Source organism: Sminthopsis crassicaudata, chromosome 2, assembly GCF_048593235.1.
Source record: "Sminthopsis crassicaudata isolate SCR6 chromosome 2, ASM4859323v1, whole genome shotgun sequence".
NCBI lineage: Eukaryota > Metazoa > Chordata > Mammalia > Dasyuromorphia > Dasyuridae > Sminthopsis > Sminthopsis crassicaudata.
The window spans coordinates 282,055,029-282,071,924 of record NC_133618.1 but is presented as its reverse complement, the minus strand read 5'-3'; the positions used below and the strand labels follow the sequence as shown (position 1 = coordinate 282,071,924).

General features: G+C 34.2%; 2 long non-coding RNA genes across 3 annotated transcripts in view; one reads left to right on the top strand and one right to left on the bottom strand.

Annotated features, from left to right (window-relative positions):
* The window catches only part of LOC141556079 (uncharacterized), an 84,243-nt gene extending 68,371 nt beyond the window's left edge, over window positions 1–15,872 (top strand). For both annotated transcript variants that reach the window (XR_012486426.1, XR_012486425.1), the window contains one exon: window positions 15,198–15,872. This is a non-coding gene — a long non-coding RNA (uncharacterized LOC141556079). The remainder of the gene's footprint in view (window positions 1–15,197) is intronic.
* LOC141556081 (uncharacterized) overlaps window positions 5,536–16,896 on the bottom strand; it is a 16,107-nt gene continuing 4,746 nt past the window's right edge. Inside the window, exons 2-3 of the long non-coding RNA XR_012486428.1 lie at window positions 10,018–10,319; window positions 5,536–9,864 (exon numbers count right to left, since the gene is read on the bottom strand). This is a non-coding gene — a long non-coding RNA (uncharacterized LOC141556081). The remainder of the gene's footprint in view (window positions 9,865–10,017; window positions 10,320–16,896) is intronic.

Here is a 16,896-nt window from a genome sequence, read left to right as displayed (position 1 = left end):
TACTTCACATGAAATAATTCACTAATTTCTCAAGTAATTCTGTTATTTAGAGTAGAATAATATAGCAGCAGGAACTCTAAACTAAATGTCTGTTAAAGTGGCTCATTCCATAAAAATGTGACTAAAACCAAAGAATGATGACCATTTCCTCAAGTGTTAATATCTACTTTTCTGGCCCAAGATATATGTGTACAACAAGGTAGCTGGCAACACAATGGTAGGGGAATAAAATACCCTGCTGTATGTGTGTATGCATATATACCTATATGTATAAAACATACATGCAAATATATGTGTATAGTAGGTCACTCATGGAACATTCACAAATTGATATCTTAAGGGCACCAGGGTAAGAGTTAGAGCTAGAAATGTTGAGATCTGAAGAGTATGGAGATCCCCCAGAAGTAAAAGTATAAAGAACTTTTAGTCACGCCAGTAGCCACGCCAGGCAGCCTGGAGGGGCCACATTTTCTTGCTACAAATAGAAGGATAATTATTAGTTCTTAAGCATTCTTGACTTTTTTTTCTTGGACAGAATTCCCAGTTACATTTATATTTCTTCTACTCTAGCTATCATATGGTATAGTTCTCATATTTCATTCAATGTTTATTATTAATTACTTTTTATCACGCAATAAGAAAGGAAATAAGCTTTTATTAAATGACTATTATGTGACAGGAATTAATTTGTTGTTCAGTCATTTCTGACACTTGGTGACCCCATTTAGTGTTTTCTTTGCAAAGGTACTAGAATGGTTTGCCATTTCCTTCTCCAAATTACTTGACAAATGAAATTGAGACAAACAGGATGACTTGCTCAGAATCATATGGCCAATAAATGTCGGAAGCTGAATTTGAACTCAGGTCTTACTTACTCCTGGCCTGACTATCCCTTGTGCCACCTAGGTACCCTGCAAGGAACTACTTTACTATGCTACTTACTTTATACCTCAATCGTGTGGGATGTTATTATCCCCATTTTAAGTTTCTTTCAAGAGTAACAACTCTAGTTATCTGAGACTGGATTTGAAATCAGGTTTTACTAACTCCAGGTCAAGTATACTATCTACCATGTCACCCAGTTAGAACTGTTTTTCAGCGATTTTGCTAATGATGCACATTAGGTATCTTTGCCAAGGAAAACTCAATGGGGTCAGAGTCAGACACAATTGAAAAATCAACAACACCCTTCTTTCTAGGTCTTTGCTACAGTAAAAATTGCTTTTATGTTTTTTGTTCATGTGTGGAATCTTTCCCTTTTCTTTTGCCTCTTTTCTATATTCTATATTTTCCTAACAAAGGTATTACTAGGTCAAAGGTTATGTCTGGTTTAGTGATTTTTTTTTCTTTAGTATAATTCCAAATTGCTTTTCAGAATAGTTAGACCAATATATAATTTGAAAGTGAAAAAACAGAGAAAGTCTGAGATCTATAAAAATTCAAACAATTGCCTCTATTTGAGTGCCTTTTTTATGCCTGGCTTTATAATGTCTATTAAAGTGCCTATTTTCTATAAGATCCTCCAATATTTTCATTTCCCTCATCTTTGCTAGTCTACAGCATAGGAATCAAAACTGAAAAGCACTTATTGTTTAAAGTTTTCTATGTGATCTGGAACAATTTTTCCTGTGGTTATTGATAACTTGTTTTTCTTCTTTTAAAATTCTTTGGCAACTTAACTACTTATATTCTACTTATATAACATTTCTTAAGCCTAACCTTATCTCTCCACTCCTACAAACTATTTTTTAATTTAATTCCTTATTCCAGTATGTATTAGAGTCAACTCCACTAGCTTGGAAGACTTAATTATTAAATTGCATGAGAACTTAAACCTCAGAAATCAGCAAACATTACAAACCAATCCAATACAAATTGTTGTATCGAATGTCTAAATTTCAGAAAATAGGAAAATAAATGTTAATGTAGATTAAACTTAAAATGCATTATTAAATTATACGTACTGATACTGTTATATTTTTTCTATTATAATTTATTTTCTATACATTTTAAAGAGAGGATTGTTAAGCATTTACTGATATATCCTTCCCTCATCCCTATCTGCCTATACTAATTGCCTCTTATTTATTCTTCCTGTATCTCTTTTCTCCAAATGGTCTTTCCCAAAACCTGCCACATCAATGTTCCTGAAACATAGGTCAGACTACACCATCCCACCCATTCACAGATCTTGTTTCTAGAATAAAACACAGCATCCTCAGCTTGTGTTCTATATCTAGGCTTCTACCTACATTTTTTTTTCCTAAGGCAATTGGGGTTAAGTGACTTGCCCAAGGTCACACAGCTAGGAAGTGTTAAGTGTCTGGGATTGGATTTAATTCAGGTCCTCCTGACTTCAGGGCTGGTGCTCTTTCCACTGCGCCACCTAGCTGCCCCTTAGCTTTTATTTTCAAAATACATTTCTTTTTTAATTTACTTCTCTTTCCACTGCCTCTATTCAAACTGGTCTACTAGCTATTCTTGCATCCATTGATGTCTCTCAAGTACCTCTGTGTCACTGGACTAAATAGTCCCTTATTCATTTCCCCTCCAATTTCTTGCAGAACCCCTAACTTCCTTTGAGCCTAGCATAGGCATCTTTTCTCTAAGATCTCCTTTCTGTATCATATAAACTCTTTCTCTCTTCTTAAAATTAACTTTAAGACAAAATTGACTAAAGGCAAAAAATTGAAGACAAAAAATGTCTTTACATCTTAACATCTAAAACCCAAAGCCTTGCCCAGAATACATGCTTAATAAAATTTGTTGAATTGAATTATTACAAATTTCATAATTACTGTACATTTATAATGTTAAAATATTATAAATTCATTAATAGGCTTTTTTAAATGAGGAGTTCCAATTATATTTAAGCTATTTTTGAAGAAGGGCACTTACTGACCTATTTTTTAATGTTTATGCAAAAAGAAATGTGGGTAGATGGATGTGTGAGCAGTTTTGGTACCTCAGTCCTAATTATCTGTACCAAATATGCATATTTTAGGTTTGACAAGCATTACTAATACTAGTTAGGAGATTCATGAAAAGATTCATCATGACCTAGGAGTTGAAAGGTGCTATACTCAGATCGATGTTTTTTTGTTCGAAATAATTTTGTATACTACTATACAACTAATGCCTATAAGAATCCCTTACATACTTCTTCGTAGAAATCATTTTCTTCATTCATGGGTGCATGTACAAATATCTGAAAATGTTGTTATTTTCCTTTAGCAAACATTTATCTATCATCTTCTATCTACTATGGGAATTACTGAGGTAGAATTTACTAGAAAACATACATTTTGAATACTGAAAATTAAAGGACCATGTTTTGTTTTAGGTTCAATAGGTAGGAGGAACAAATAATTAATTATTTATAGTAATATTAGATATAACCTCATTTATTTTTTGAGCATTTTCTGAGAAGATAATACAAAAATTAGGCAAAATGAAAAGTTGATATAGATAGGTTTAAATTATTCATTTCATCAGTTAACTGAATTTTCTGTTTAGACAAAACTCCAAACTTTTTGTAAAATAAGTTTTACTGATGTTAAAAAAAAAAACCATAAAAAAAACCCCCCGCAAACCCATGATTGTCAGTTCTCAATGTCTTCCTGCTCCACTCTCCCCAATAGCAGATTTTATCATAACTAAGAAATACAATTAGGCAAAACAAATCAATACATTGTCCTTGTCTAAAAACTTCTATTTGAACTTCTATTCTACCACCTCTGTTGGGAAGACATGGTATGGTTCTCTCACACTTTTATGAAGCCAGGATTAGATACTTATTCAAATTTCTGCTATCTTTAAATATTGTACTCTTTTACATCATTCATTATTATATAAATAGTTCTCTTGATTCTTCTGTCTTCTTTATCTATTCATAAAGTGTTCAAAAGTTTTTTCCCCCTAAATGTTTGTTTGTTACTTCTTATGGGGCATTAATATTCTAATACTTTCATATACCACAATTGGTTCATAATCTATAAGTATCTACTTTGTTTCTAATTCTTTGCTGCAATGATAAGTAGTGTTTTGTTGAGTTTTCCTCTGAACTTGATCTCCTTGAAGAACATATTTTGTAGTTTTGTCAAGTCCAGGGGTATACTCAGAAAAATATAGTCTAATTCTAACACTTATCATAGCTGTTAGTACAAACGGTAAGAAAGTAAAGAACAATTTTTATTTTAATAGAGATTTCTAATTACAAACTATATTTTTATATGTGTTGTTTTCCAAAGATTTCAGAAGTGAAACCATTTTCCTGTCCACAAGAACCATATTAGGACATTGGTTCTTTTTTATGAATTTAAGTTCTTTGGATAAGTGATATGTGTATTGTGTATGTGTGTGTATGTATGTGTATGTATATATCTTTAGAATATTATAAATTTGAAGCTAAAATAGAATTTAGGAATTACCTAGAACAACCAGCTTATTCTTCATTCTGCGGAGGCCAAAAAAGTTAATTGATGTGTCCTAGTTTGTTATTCCTCCATTTTAAAGAGGAGAAAACTAGGAGCTACATGGGGATTTTACATTGCTGACTGATGATGGAAGTAGCACTGGAACACAGACTTTTTGAGTCCTATCTCAATTTTATTTCTGCCTTGACATTTTTAAGAGTTCTTCAGTATTCTACAAGTGGGAAAGATAGCCATGTCTTACCCATCACATACTTTGTCTGAATCATGTTCCTAGTTCTTTGTTTTGCTTAGTGGTTTCCTCAACTATAAAAACAAAACAAAATAACAACCCACCAAAAGAAAAAAAAAAAAACTGATTTTCCACTACCTCTGAGATGTCTGTGTTGTGGTCTCCCTGACACATTTAAAGATCCTATTACATTCTGAGCAGTCCATTCTTCTTTTAAAACACATACTTGACTCCCATTGATGCTAAAGAAGCAATGCACACATACTAAGGAGACAACAGACACCTTAATGCTGCTTGGCAGGATTTCCTTTCTCTGCTTTGGTCCCAAGCAGGCATGTGTAATGTTTGGTGACCTTTTGCACTACACCAATCAGTCCATTGTAGAAGAGCTTCCTTTTCCTGGCATGCAGCAAAAAGGAGTTTGAGCCTACAATCCCTGATGTGGAGCATCAGAATCTTACAATATAAAAAGATGGAGCATCTTTTAGAGCAACAGAAACATCATTAACAGTAGCAGGTCCTGTCCTGTCTCTTTACCCACTCTGCCAAGCCCCAGCCCACAACAAATACCTTTTTCAGTGTTTTATAGTTCCCAAATCTCTATTTGTCCTATTTGAAGGACTAAAAAGCAGAGGAGGACAAATATAAACCAGACAGGGAAGTAATATAATGGTGCAGAAAATAATTTCTATAAACTGATGTTTACATGTCTATATCCAGACAGTTACATTTTTGTACATTTCCCTTTGCTTTAATTATGTTGATTTGATTTATATAATTGAATCAGACTTTCCTGATGAGAAAGTTTATAAAAAAACAAGTATAAATAAGGAAATTAACTCTTGAGAAGCTGGAAGAGATAAGAAAATAAAAAATCTTTCAATTGTTAAAAAAAAAAAAAGGTTACACTGAAATATATGTATGTGATGTCAAAGCACATGAGCTGAGAGAAATATAAAGGATTAGATATTTTGAGAAGCAAAACAAATTTATGCCCCATGTCTTCCCATTATACAGTTGCTGTCATAGTATCAAGCAACAATAATTTCTTAATTTGTGAGTGGGAATTGAGAAGAAAATGCATAATTTAAAGTACCTTAAGTTTCATATTTCATCAAAGTAACCCCAACACCCCTTTAACATTGGAGGGGGAAAGGAAAATAGATAAATAAATATGTGGATAATAGTAAATTCATAGCTCTTTCACTAAAAAGGGGAAAATGTTCTTAAAGAAAATAAAGATTAATTTAAACATGCATTGATTTGAAAGGAAACAGTTGACTTCAGTAAATGCCAAATATTTCTGCCATCAGAAAAGATCACCTCTCAAACCTATAATTCTTATGAGTCTATAAAATTGGTTAATAATCCTTTGGATTCCCAGGTAGGCTTAAATAATGATACTTTGCTATAACGAGGCAGGAAAAATTTTGTAGCATTACGTCTGCCATTTCCCAAAGCAATAGCGAGGTCTTTTCCGTTAAGAGTGAAATTGTTTCATTACGTCTTCAAATAAAAATACTATTAGTCACAGCCACTTTCATTTAGACTAAAAGACTGAAAAAAAAAACAGTTAAGTAAAGGGTATTCAGTGTCAGGTTCAATGCAGATTTGGTTTGTGTACAAAATCTTTCAATGCTGTTTGATTAAAGAGACGTGATCTAGTCACAAACAACGGATAGTTTGAATTTAAGGTGTAGGTTCGAACCAGCTGTGACTTTTAGAACCACAAGTTATAGAATTTTATCATCTAAAATTTGTCTTTGTCTATGGCTCTTTTAGAGCCCTATAATCTATTTTAATGACACCATATGCTTTTCATTATTTTAGCAATTTTCTAAACTCCAAAAATCTGATTTCAGAAGTTCACACAATCAAAATGCTCCAACTTTTAATTTATAATCAAGGGTTCAGCCTAGAAGCATGTCTAATATCCCGTTCAAGTAAAACACTCCTCTACTTTAAATACATTTCGTCACATTATTCATTCACCATGTATTATTTCTGCTATAAAAAATATCAGTAGGCTTTAGCAAAGCTTTCCTCTTACAGAATTACTAAAATGCCTGTCTGAAATTCAATGGTGGGTTTGGTGGCATAATTACTCTAATTCTCAAAAGCTAGGCATTCATAAATGTTGAGCTGTGTCTTTTTCCTGGTGGCAAAGTTCAGAATTTGTTAATTGGTATACTCACAGAGCAATGGTTTCATTTCTGTCTGTAGTGAGTAAGTCTACCCATAGGGAAGTAAAAAGTACATGTACAGTAATAGGAGATTAACATACTTTTTGCCATAAGAGATGAGAAACCAGTAGGGTGTGAGGAACCAAATTATATATTCAGGTAGAGATAAATTCAGTGGAGCCACAAAATGCCCAGCATCTAAATGTACCAAGTTGGGCACCATGAAACAAAATCATCATAGAGAAAAGCCTGATTTTTCTAGGAGCCATAGCTATTGACCACGTAACTGTATTTATAAGCATAAATATTCCCATGTTTCATACCAAGCACAGTGAAAACAGCATTGCCAAAGTTGAAGCATTTCAGTTGATAGAAGGATGTGATGCTTTACTGTAAAAACTCAAGGCCAGTGTTTTCTGGATTCAAAGTTATGATGGCTTCTGGAAATAGCATGCACTTTTTTACATGCACATTCCATAGCTCTCAAAAATAGCATTATATAAAGGACGTGGTGCATTTATGCAGAGTTATTGCTTACTGCAGGATAGACATCTGTCATATCATCTATATTTGTACCTATCACTGGAAGCTGTAACAAACCCCTCTGTATATTGTATTAATAAAGATTTTCTTAAGGATATCATAGCTGTATTTGCATGTGTACAACTTGTAGTGTTAGGGAGGAAAGGAAGTAATCAGGAGATTCAATTTAGTGCCTTAAGAATTGTCCTGTATTCTTTATTATCCTGCAATTGTGTTCAGAGCTTGAGGATTTAAAATGGGAAAAAAAAAATCACATACTAGCAATCACCATTTTTTCCCCTTGTAATCAAGTCTACACTTCTTTTCATATTCTTTTCACTGGATTGCTTTTCTCTGTTTATTGTTGTTGCTAAACAAGGTGAGAGTTGAGGCGACATATTTCAATGATGATTTCTTTGGCAATAACAAAATCTTAAATGTAGGCTCTCTTTTCCTCCTGCTATGTGCTATCAACTTCATCTTTGTATGGAAGGCACAAACTAAAATGAGTAAATTGCCCTTAGTAGGCAATACTCTTTTCCAGACACCAGGAAGTAAATTGTCACAGAGTTACACAGGGTTTTAGCCACATGATTCCCATTGACTTTAATGGGAGTTGCAAGGAAAACACCCCATGCAAAGCTTAGAAAATGTAGGGGTTAGTATTCCTTCAGGTCTCCAAAGCATTTTGTGCCCTCTAGATAGCTTTACTATATCCCTCTTTCCCTTCTCCACCACTCTTTTCTGCCTAGCTTTTTTTTCTTTTCCATCTTCTTCATTTGCTTTACCTCAGAGGACACAATTCTTAGGCCTTAATTCACCATGTACTTAACCCTTAACTATTCAATCAACACTCAACATCCTTTCCCCATGACACAGTATGCCTTTGGTCCAAAGCTACGTCCATTTCATTGGATTATCTGAGAAATATATATATATATATATTTTTCCCTCTTCTATACTAATAGTAATCTCATCTATAAGAAAATTTGGTTTTGGCATTGCTTGACCATTTCATGACCTTCTGCTGTATTTTCTATGGGGACCGAAATTCATTAAATGATGCCCTTCACAGCCTGTTAAAATAGCATGTATTATTCTTGTTATCACTGTTATAGAGCTCTTAATGGGACACAAATACCACCACAACAAAGGGGAAATCACCCTGGCAATGAAAAGCAGTTTCTATAGTCCCTGAACACATAGTCCAAGTAGATTCTGGGGAATTCAGGCAAGAGGTAATAGAGTTTACTGCTTCTAGTAAACTCTAGGACTGGAAGTAAAATTCCATGCAATTTTACAACAAAATAAACTCTGCCTAGTAAAGAAAATCTTTGATTGATGGTGGCAAAGGCAAAAAGAGGACTTTGGTGTCATTTATTTTCCTCTCCCTTTTTATTGGAACTTATCCACAAGCCCCCAAAATGCACCATCCCAAAAATTTTGCTAATTCTCTAGTGGGTTTTGATTACAGAGAGAACCAAACCAGAGTAGTGCTAATCTGGATTTTTGAGTGGGACTATACAGAACACACAAAAGAACTATTTTCCATGCCTACTATTTTTTTTAATTAATGTAGCATTAACTGTAAAGTAAGATGCCAATTAATTGGCCTTGATTATTTATCACATACATTTCTCCTATGTCCGTGGCTGTTATCCTTTCTGCACTTTTTATAATGGATTATTAAGTCTGCCTCTATTTATGTTGGAAAACCAATGGTCTCTCTTGGCAGTTTTTAACCAGATCCTACCTTATCTTTATATTCTTCTCAACAGTACTACAGGGAATGTAGGAATTAGAGTTTATATTCAGTGACATGATTTTTAAACAAAAATGTGATATATAAAGTCTAAAACAAAACAGAGAAGATCTGCTACCAACAAATTTCCCCAAATCATTATTGACCTACAAATTCATTATTTCTATGAAACATTGCATGTCACTGTGCCACAGAGTACCAGATGCAGAGAGTAATCATCTTTCAATCTTCAAAACACATAGGGTACCACAAAAAGAGAGAGAGAGAGAGAAAGAAGCAACCTTCAGTTGCACATTTTCCTCAAATCCTCACATTATTCTCCCTCCCTCAGTCTTTTTTTTTAATCAAACCTAATTTCTTATATCTTCCTGTGTTTATAATGACAAAAAAAAAAGCTATGTTTTTCATACAATCACACATTTAGAAATAATAAGGAAAACCTTGGTTCGTTCCTAGCCCATTAGAGGATAGCACTTCTTGTGCCGTGCAGGCACAGTTGGCTACCCAGGGGCCCTGATGCCAAGTTGTGGAGGATATTCTTGTAGCAGTGACAAATAGCTTACTGGTGGGCTGCACATAGTGTTAATTCTGGCAGCATCAGAGTTGTCTACGTGTCTGTCACTTGGTTAGGCTGCATACATTCGAGGTGATTTCATTTCTCCCTCTTCCCATCTTCTTTGAGAGGATTTTCAAACTCACCTTTGCTTCCAAGAAATGTTGTATTTTTATTCACTAAAAAAAAAAAAAAAAAAAAAAAAAAAAGTGTATGATAATTCATCCCATGTCTCCCATACAGGTATCTAGTGGGGAGGGGGGGGGGGGCGGGTAGAGGGGTAATATGACAAAAGAATTTTTCACAGTGCCATAGTTGTTTTCTATACAAACCTACATGCTGCCATTACAGCCACCCACATCCCCCGTTGGCAACTCATTTATTCAGGGAGCACCTTAATGAATCCAGGCTCCATGGAACAGCTTTCCTGACACACTGTAAAATCATGCATTTTAATGGTCCTGCCATGTCACTTATTGCTTCACTCTACAATAATTTTGGTGGTCAAACTTATTTGATAGTCGCAAATTTCTACAGAGGAACTATTTTGCCTTAGTACTGATCCTTTCCAATGAAGAGTAGACATATTCTTTTAGGGGTTCCTTCCTGGTTAAGTGTGTTTCTTCTACAAAATCTGCAAAAGAAAAACAAAACTGTAAAGGAGGAGACAATATTCAGTAAACAAATTAGGTTGTAAACATATTGCAGGCAATCCCCACAGTGTCTGTTGACTACCTATGAAGGTATATAATTTAATGCCTTCAGATAATTTGGGGGTAAAATGCTAACCAGCTGACATTTCAGGATAAATAATAAATAATCCTCCTATCTCACTACTGAGTTTATAATTAAGTACAAGTGTAGATGCAAAAATTTTAAAAGAAAAAAAATCACTATAGATATAGGAGTCACTGTATTTTAAATAGTTTGGAGAAACTGAAAGGGATAATATAATGAATACAAAAGATGTAGGAGGTATTTTTTTAAGTCTATAGAATGACAGTAGATTTACTCCATAAAACATATTCTGGAAAGCGGGTGTATTATTTAAACTGCTAGACTGTCTAAAAGAAGCTAATGCTTTTTACACAAAGGACAATATACAATAGAATAGTTCTAAAAAGCAAATGAACAGGCTTTTAATCTTGTGAGGGGGAAAGATGTTTATTTTTGCTACTTTCATATATAAATGTATTTGTTGATTTTATTATTCAAACTGGCCAACTGGATTAAATGGATTGTAAGCCTGCCCTGAAGCCTTCCATATAAAAAGACATTATATGGGTATTGTTTTCACAGAAACATTTGTAATCCCCTTTTCCCTTCCCCCATAATACATTAAGGAGCCCATTTATATTAATTAGAAAAAAATAATCACAATCCTTCTAGAAGAGGGACTTGGAAAGATGTTGAAAGGCATTTTTAACACTGTAGATTAAGGACTTGGGGAGGTATAATTTTCAGTCCGAAGTGATGTTTGAATTAGTTTGTTTTCATTGTGACTAGTGATAGTACTTAAGTCAGCCCTCTGGACTACATGGGTCTTACTAAGCTAAACTTATCAAATTTGCAACCATTACTTTTCCAGAAACTTTAGTGTTTTGTTTTATTTAAAAAAAAAAAAAAAAAAAAAGCCGACAGCAGAGAGTTCCTAGCTTTCATCACTCAGGAGCCCAGAGAGAAGCTATTGATCCTAAAATTGCTGGGATTTCCTAAGGAGGCTGCTTGTTTGTTCTGCCCCTGTTGTCCCTGAAGTGGTTAAAGCTTTGTTTGTTTGTTTTGTTCTGAATGGCTCTTAATGGATTAAGCCTTAGAGCTTTCACCCAAGCAGTGACTGATTGTAAAAGTAGCAAGAAATAAACTAACTACAGGGAAATACACCCATAAAAAACCAGTTTTTCTGCAGCAATGCACAATATATCTCAGCCAAATTTGAAGACTTGAAAAAATGAGTTGGGTCAAGAATCAAGAGTTTTTATCAAATGGTACTTCTTTCTTCATTTTAATGACAAATTAGATATCTAGTAGCAAATGACCAAAAGCCTACTGTGGACTAATTCCACCAAAAATGTAGGGTGAATGAGCATTTATAAATTCCTTAAATATTCCCTCAATATCAATTGAATTGATAATAATCAGTTCAGAACTGACAGATGATGGCATACTTAATGATAACAAGATTGTACTATTCTTTAAACAGATGAGAAATGAGGTTTAATTCTGAAACTTTAAAATAACATTTAAATGGAGCCACAAAATGCTATCAAGATATTTCGGGACTATAAAATACATTCCATAGGTTTCTGCTTGGAAGGGATAAAGAAACTGAACTTATCATAACATTAGAAAGCACTTTGTTGCAGCTCTGTATTTCTATACGTTTTATTTAGATTTCAACATGACTTACAACAGGTAAAAGGCTAAACAACTTGTCTAGTAATGGAATATCTACATTTAGGAGACAGTAATGGAAGTAGATGAACTTAACTGTCAAACTGTGTTGCTTTTTTTAAAAATAATTATACAAACCAAAAGAGAAAACTTTGTTCTATAAGATCTATATTTCTTATGTACTAATTTTCCCTATGTGAAATGGTCAAGTGTTGTTGATACAACTTTTCCAGTGATATTTAGCTACCCTCTTAATAATAATTTCCTTGTAATATTATGTCCTCAATACCAAAATTATTGTAACAGACTCACTATACAACATAGCCAACTATCCAGTTTATCTGCCTTATTTTTCTTATTTTTGGGAAAATTTCCAAAATATAAATAAGCTTGTCCTACCGCCAATGTTTTCCTTCATCATCACAGAATGTACAATGATATAATGATCCATGTAAATTAAAAGTGCAAGATCACTCTGAGTTGTAGGACAAAACCAAAGGTACCAAATGTTGTATGTAGCATTTCATCTTGAGTACCTCCTAGTTACTGATAATTGATAGTGTATTCTCTTGGAAGTTGTAGTTAGACCCTCTTAGATGTAGTTATGGTAGAATATAAGCAAGTCTTAAAGATCTTCAATAAAAGTATAAAGGAAATACGTTTTCTTGTGCTTTCAAAAAACCTAATGTTCATCAAGAAGGAAGTGTCAGTGAGATATGTAATACAGAATCTTAACCTATCTGGAACTCTGTGTAAGGAGATGAGAAGGAAGGAAAAGAAAGGAAGGAAGGAAGGAAGGAAGGAAGGAAGGAAGGAAGGAAGGAAGGAAGGAAGGAAGGAAGGAAGGAAGGAAGGAAGGAAGGAAGGAAGGAAGGAAGGAAGGAAGGAAGGAAGGAAGGAAGAAAGGAAAGAAAGAAAGAAAGAAAGAAAGAAAGAAAGAAAGAAAGAAAGAAAGAAAGAAAGAAAGAAAGAAAGAAAGAAAGAAAGAAAGAAAGAAAGAAAGAAAGAAAGAAAGAAAGAAAGAAAGAAAGAAAGAAAGAAAGAAAGAAAGAGGGAAAGAGAGAGAGGGAAAGAGAGAAAAGGAAAGAAATAAAGAGAGGGAGAAAGACAGAGAAAAAGAATGAACAAAAGAAAGAAAGGAAGAAGGAAAGAAAGGAGAAAGAAACAGAAAGAAGGAAAGAAATAAAGAGAAAGAAAGAAAGAAAGATGGAAGGAAGGAAAGAAGAAAGGAAAGGGAGAAGGAAGGAAAGATGGAAGGAAGGAAGATGGAAGAAAGAAAAATGGAAGGAAGGAAGGAAGGAAGGAAGGAAGGAAGGAAGGAAGGAAGGAAGGAAGGAAGGAAGGAAGGAAGGAAGGAAGGAAGGAAGGAGAGAGATAACTACAAAGACAGATTGATTTGGAAATCCCATCACGTCAGATAGGCTTAATTAAAAGTAAGAATTGCATACAATCTTTAATGACTCAAGTTTCTTAAATGTAGCTTTTCTTTCTCATAATAGCACATAAATGGGTTGAATTTCTAAATGAACTATTTGTTTTCTTTCTGAAAAAAACATGATCTCAACTTAACAATTCCTACATATAAAAGCATGGTGATAAAGCTCTTCTCATTCTGATAAATATTATGCACAAAAGATCTAAAACCTGAAAGGAAGTATTTCATTTACTTTTTTTATTTGAAATAAGTATAATTCACTGAACTGAAAAATCAACTCCCCCCCCAAAAAAAAGGCTCCATATAATAAAGGTATGGTGAGCTTCAAAGTCAGGGTGCATTTATTATATGGAAAGAATGATCATTTTTGCCATATGCATGTGTGGTCTTTGTAATATTCAAAATTCCATTCAGAGAGCTGAGATTCTGATGACAGAACTAACTGCCACTGGAGTACCAGAGCCTAGCATTAAGAAAAAGGGTTTTCAATGAGTACATGAAAAAAGAAGGCAATTTTTCCCCTTGCATATAATATTCTAAAATTAGGGGGATAGTATTATAAAACCTAGATGGATACCCTTAGTGAACAACTAATTTTCTAATTGTTTGACCCCAAAAAAGGCAAATGCAGTTAATATTTATGTAAGAAAAGATTATAAAAAGCAAGGCCGCTGTGTCAAAATCCTTTCCTAGGGCATTGTACCAAAATAAAGAAAGAAGGGTTAGCTATGAGAAGGGTTATTTTTTCCCTTTTTCTTCTCCTTTCCTGAGCCATTGCTTTATGTCTAGAACTAATCATATATTTTCATAGTTTTCACTTTAAAAAAAAAAAAAAGGGAGACAGTACACAAAAACTAAAGGAGATGGGATAGTTGTTGGTTTATTTTTTTCCTCTTCTTGTCTTCCCGTAATCTCCTCTTATCCTATTTTCCTCAGTATTGTTTCTCCTCCCCTGCTGACATTGTCCAGTTCCATGTTCCCCTTTCCCTTCCCCTTCTCTCCTTTCTTTCCCCACCCACTCCCAGGTCTCCAGGTCTTATCTTCTAACTGCTTTGTCAATAAAGTGAGGAGGAGGGGAATTGGGAAATGGGGTTGCCTAAGACAGACCACTAATCCTCTTCCCTGTTTATAGCACCACCTGCAAGGGAGGAAGCAATTCTCTATGGAGTTTCAATGAAAAGCTTCTTCCTTTTCTATAGATAGGGATCCACAATGTGGAAATAGGGTTAACCAGAAGGGCTATTAAAAAAAAGCACATGTGACAGGGTAGCTTAGAATTCTCTCTAGAATCTGAGATACCATTAGTCTTAGTCAAAGGAAAACAACTAATTCATGTTTCCTTCCTGTCCCTTTGCAGCATCCTACAGGTCAGGTTGATTGTAACATTTTCTAAAAATATGGGTTGTTAGGTCATTGCACATTTCTCGATGACGAAAGAATATTAGCAGCTATCTTTTTTCAGGGAGAAACTTGTTTCCATTTTGGAAAATTTTCAAGATCAGGCATGAAATGGGATTGATCTTCAGTGGGTTGGTTGCTTTCTCAGAGTTTTTTATATTGTTGAGATCAAATGAGTTAATATATGTAAAACACTTTCCAATCTGTAAATGCCGAATAAGTATTACCTATAGTTTTTGTTTTTGTTTTTTTGTTTGTTTTTTTGATGAAACCAATCTGTGCTGCGAGGAAGAGGCAAAGAAGGAGGAGGCAAATGAAGGAAGAGAAGAAGAGAATAAAGGAAGAACAGAATGTGAAGGAGAAGGGGGAGGAGAAGAAAGGAGAGGTGAAAAAAGGAAGAGGAGGAAGAGGAAAGGGAAGAATCTTGAAGAGCATGGAGGGGGAACAACTACAACCACAGGGTATAAGGAGTTGTAAAAAATATCTAACAAATGTCTGACCCTGAAAACTGAATAAAGAGAACTGAGAGATATTCCATATTTTACTTTCCTTTTTTCCTTTTTCTATTTTTATTTCAAGGAAGTACTTGATTATATATGACAATTATATAATTTCTTGATTATCTCTGTACTATGGTAAAGATTTGTGTAGGAGGCAGCTAAATGATTCAGTGGATAGAGTGCTAGGCCTAGAGTCAGGAAGACCTGAGTTCAAATCCTGCTTCCAGACACCTACTATTTGTGTGAATCTAGACAAGTCACTTAACCTCTGTTTGCCTAAAGAAGGAAATAGCAAAAAACACTCTAGTATCTCTCCCATGGAAAGAATAGTCCCAACACAAAAAATCTGCACATATAAATCACAATCTTGATTTTGAAAGCCTAGCTAATCCTGGCTATTGTATTAATTCGAACTGTTAAATTTGGATAAGAATCATGTTTGTTTGTTTATTATTCTTTTTATATTTTCATAGCAAGAGCTTCCAATCAATTACATGAAGGTAATAAGTGCCTATCTATAGTTGTACAGATATACATAACAATTCCATTTTTTGTTTTATCAATTTCTTAAATAAGCTCTAAGTTCTTCCCATCCAGGTAAGAAAAGTTGGCATTTATTATTATCAATCATTATCAATATCACAGCTAGAAAAATGACATATCAGAAAAGTTAAAATCTTTATCCAAACACAAGAACACGTCACTGATAAACTCTGGGCCTCCTGACCCTTTTATATCAACCTAGACTTTAAACCACAGCCTTACAGAATAGATTACAAATTTACTAACTCATAAACCACAATTCCTTCCCAGGAAAGTATGCAGATAGAACAAAATAAATGAAATTGCATTCTTTTTCATTCTCTTGGCATATGCATATGGCATTCCTTACTCTGGGCAAATGACTATTTGCAAGGCTGGAAAAGCCTAATGCAGGAGGAGGCAGCCTGTGACACAGATAGTTGCTGGTGGCACTCTAGTATTCAATACCATATGGACCTCTTCCTTTCTGTTGCTTTCTCTATTTCCCTGCTTTCTCTTTTCTTCCTCCATTTTCCCTTTCTCCTACCAATCCCTTACTTACCTCACAGAATATGTGAGAGCAAAAAATTTCAAAAAATGTATTTATCTCTGTGTGCTTCCCCCCCCCATATTGTAACTATTATTCTCTGTGAATACCTAAGATTTCAAATGGCCCCTATTGATACTAATGTGCCCCAATGGGAACACAAAGCTCAGGAGTAAAGATTTTATTGACACCTGGGCTCAGCATGACTATGTGTTGGCTTCCTCTAAGACAGGTGGTATGAGTCCTAGGCTTAAATGTTTTCACTTACATAAAATAAGAAAAAAAGGGAAAAAATCTGTGCACTTGAAGATCTATCTAGCTATGGAAAAATTAGTCTTTTTGTATTTGCATTGTATGTTTATTATGTGTTTATTATTATGAATACTTAAAAGTAAGAAGAGAGCATCTATCTTTTCAA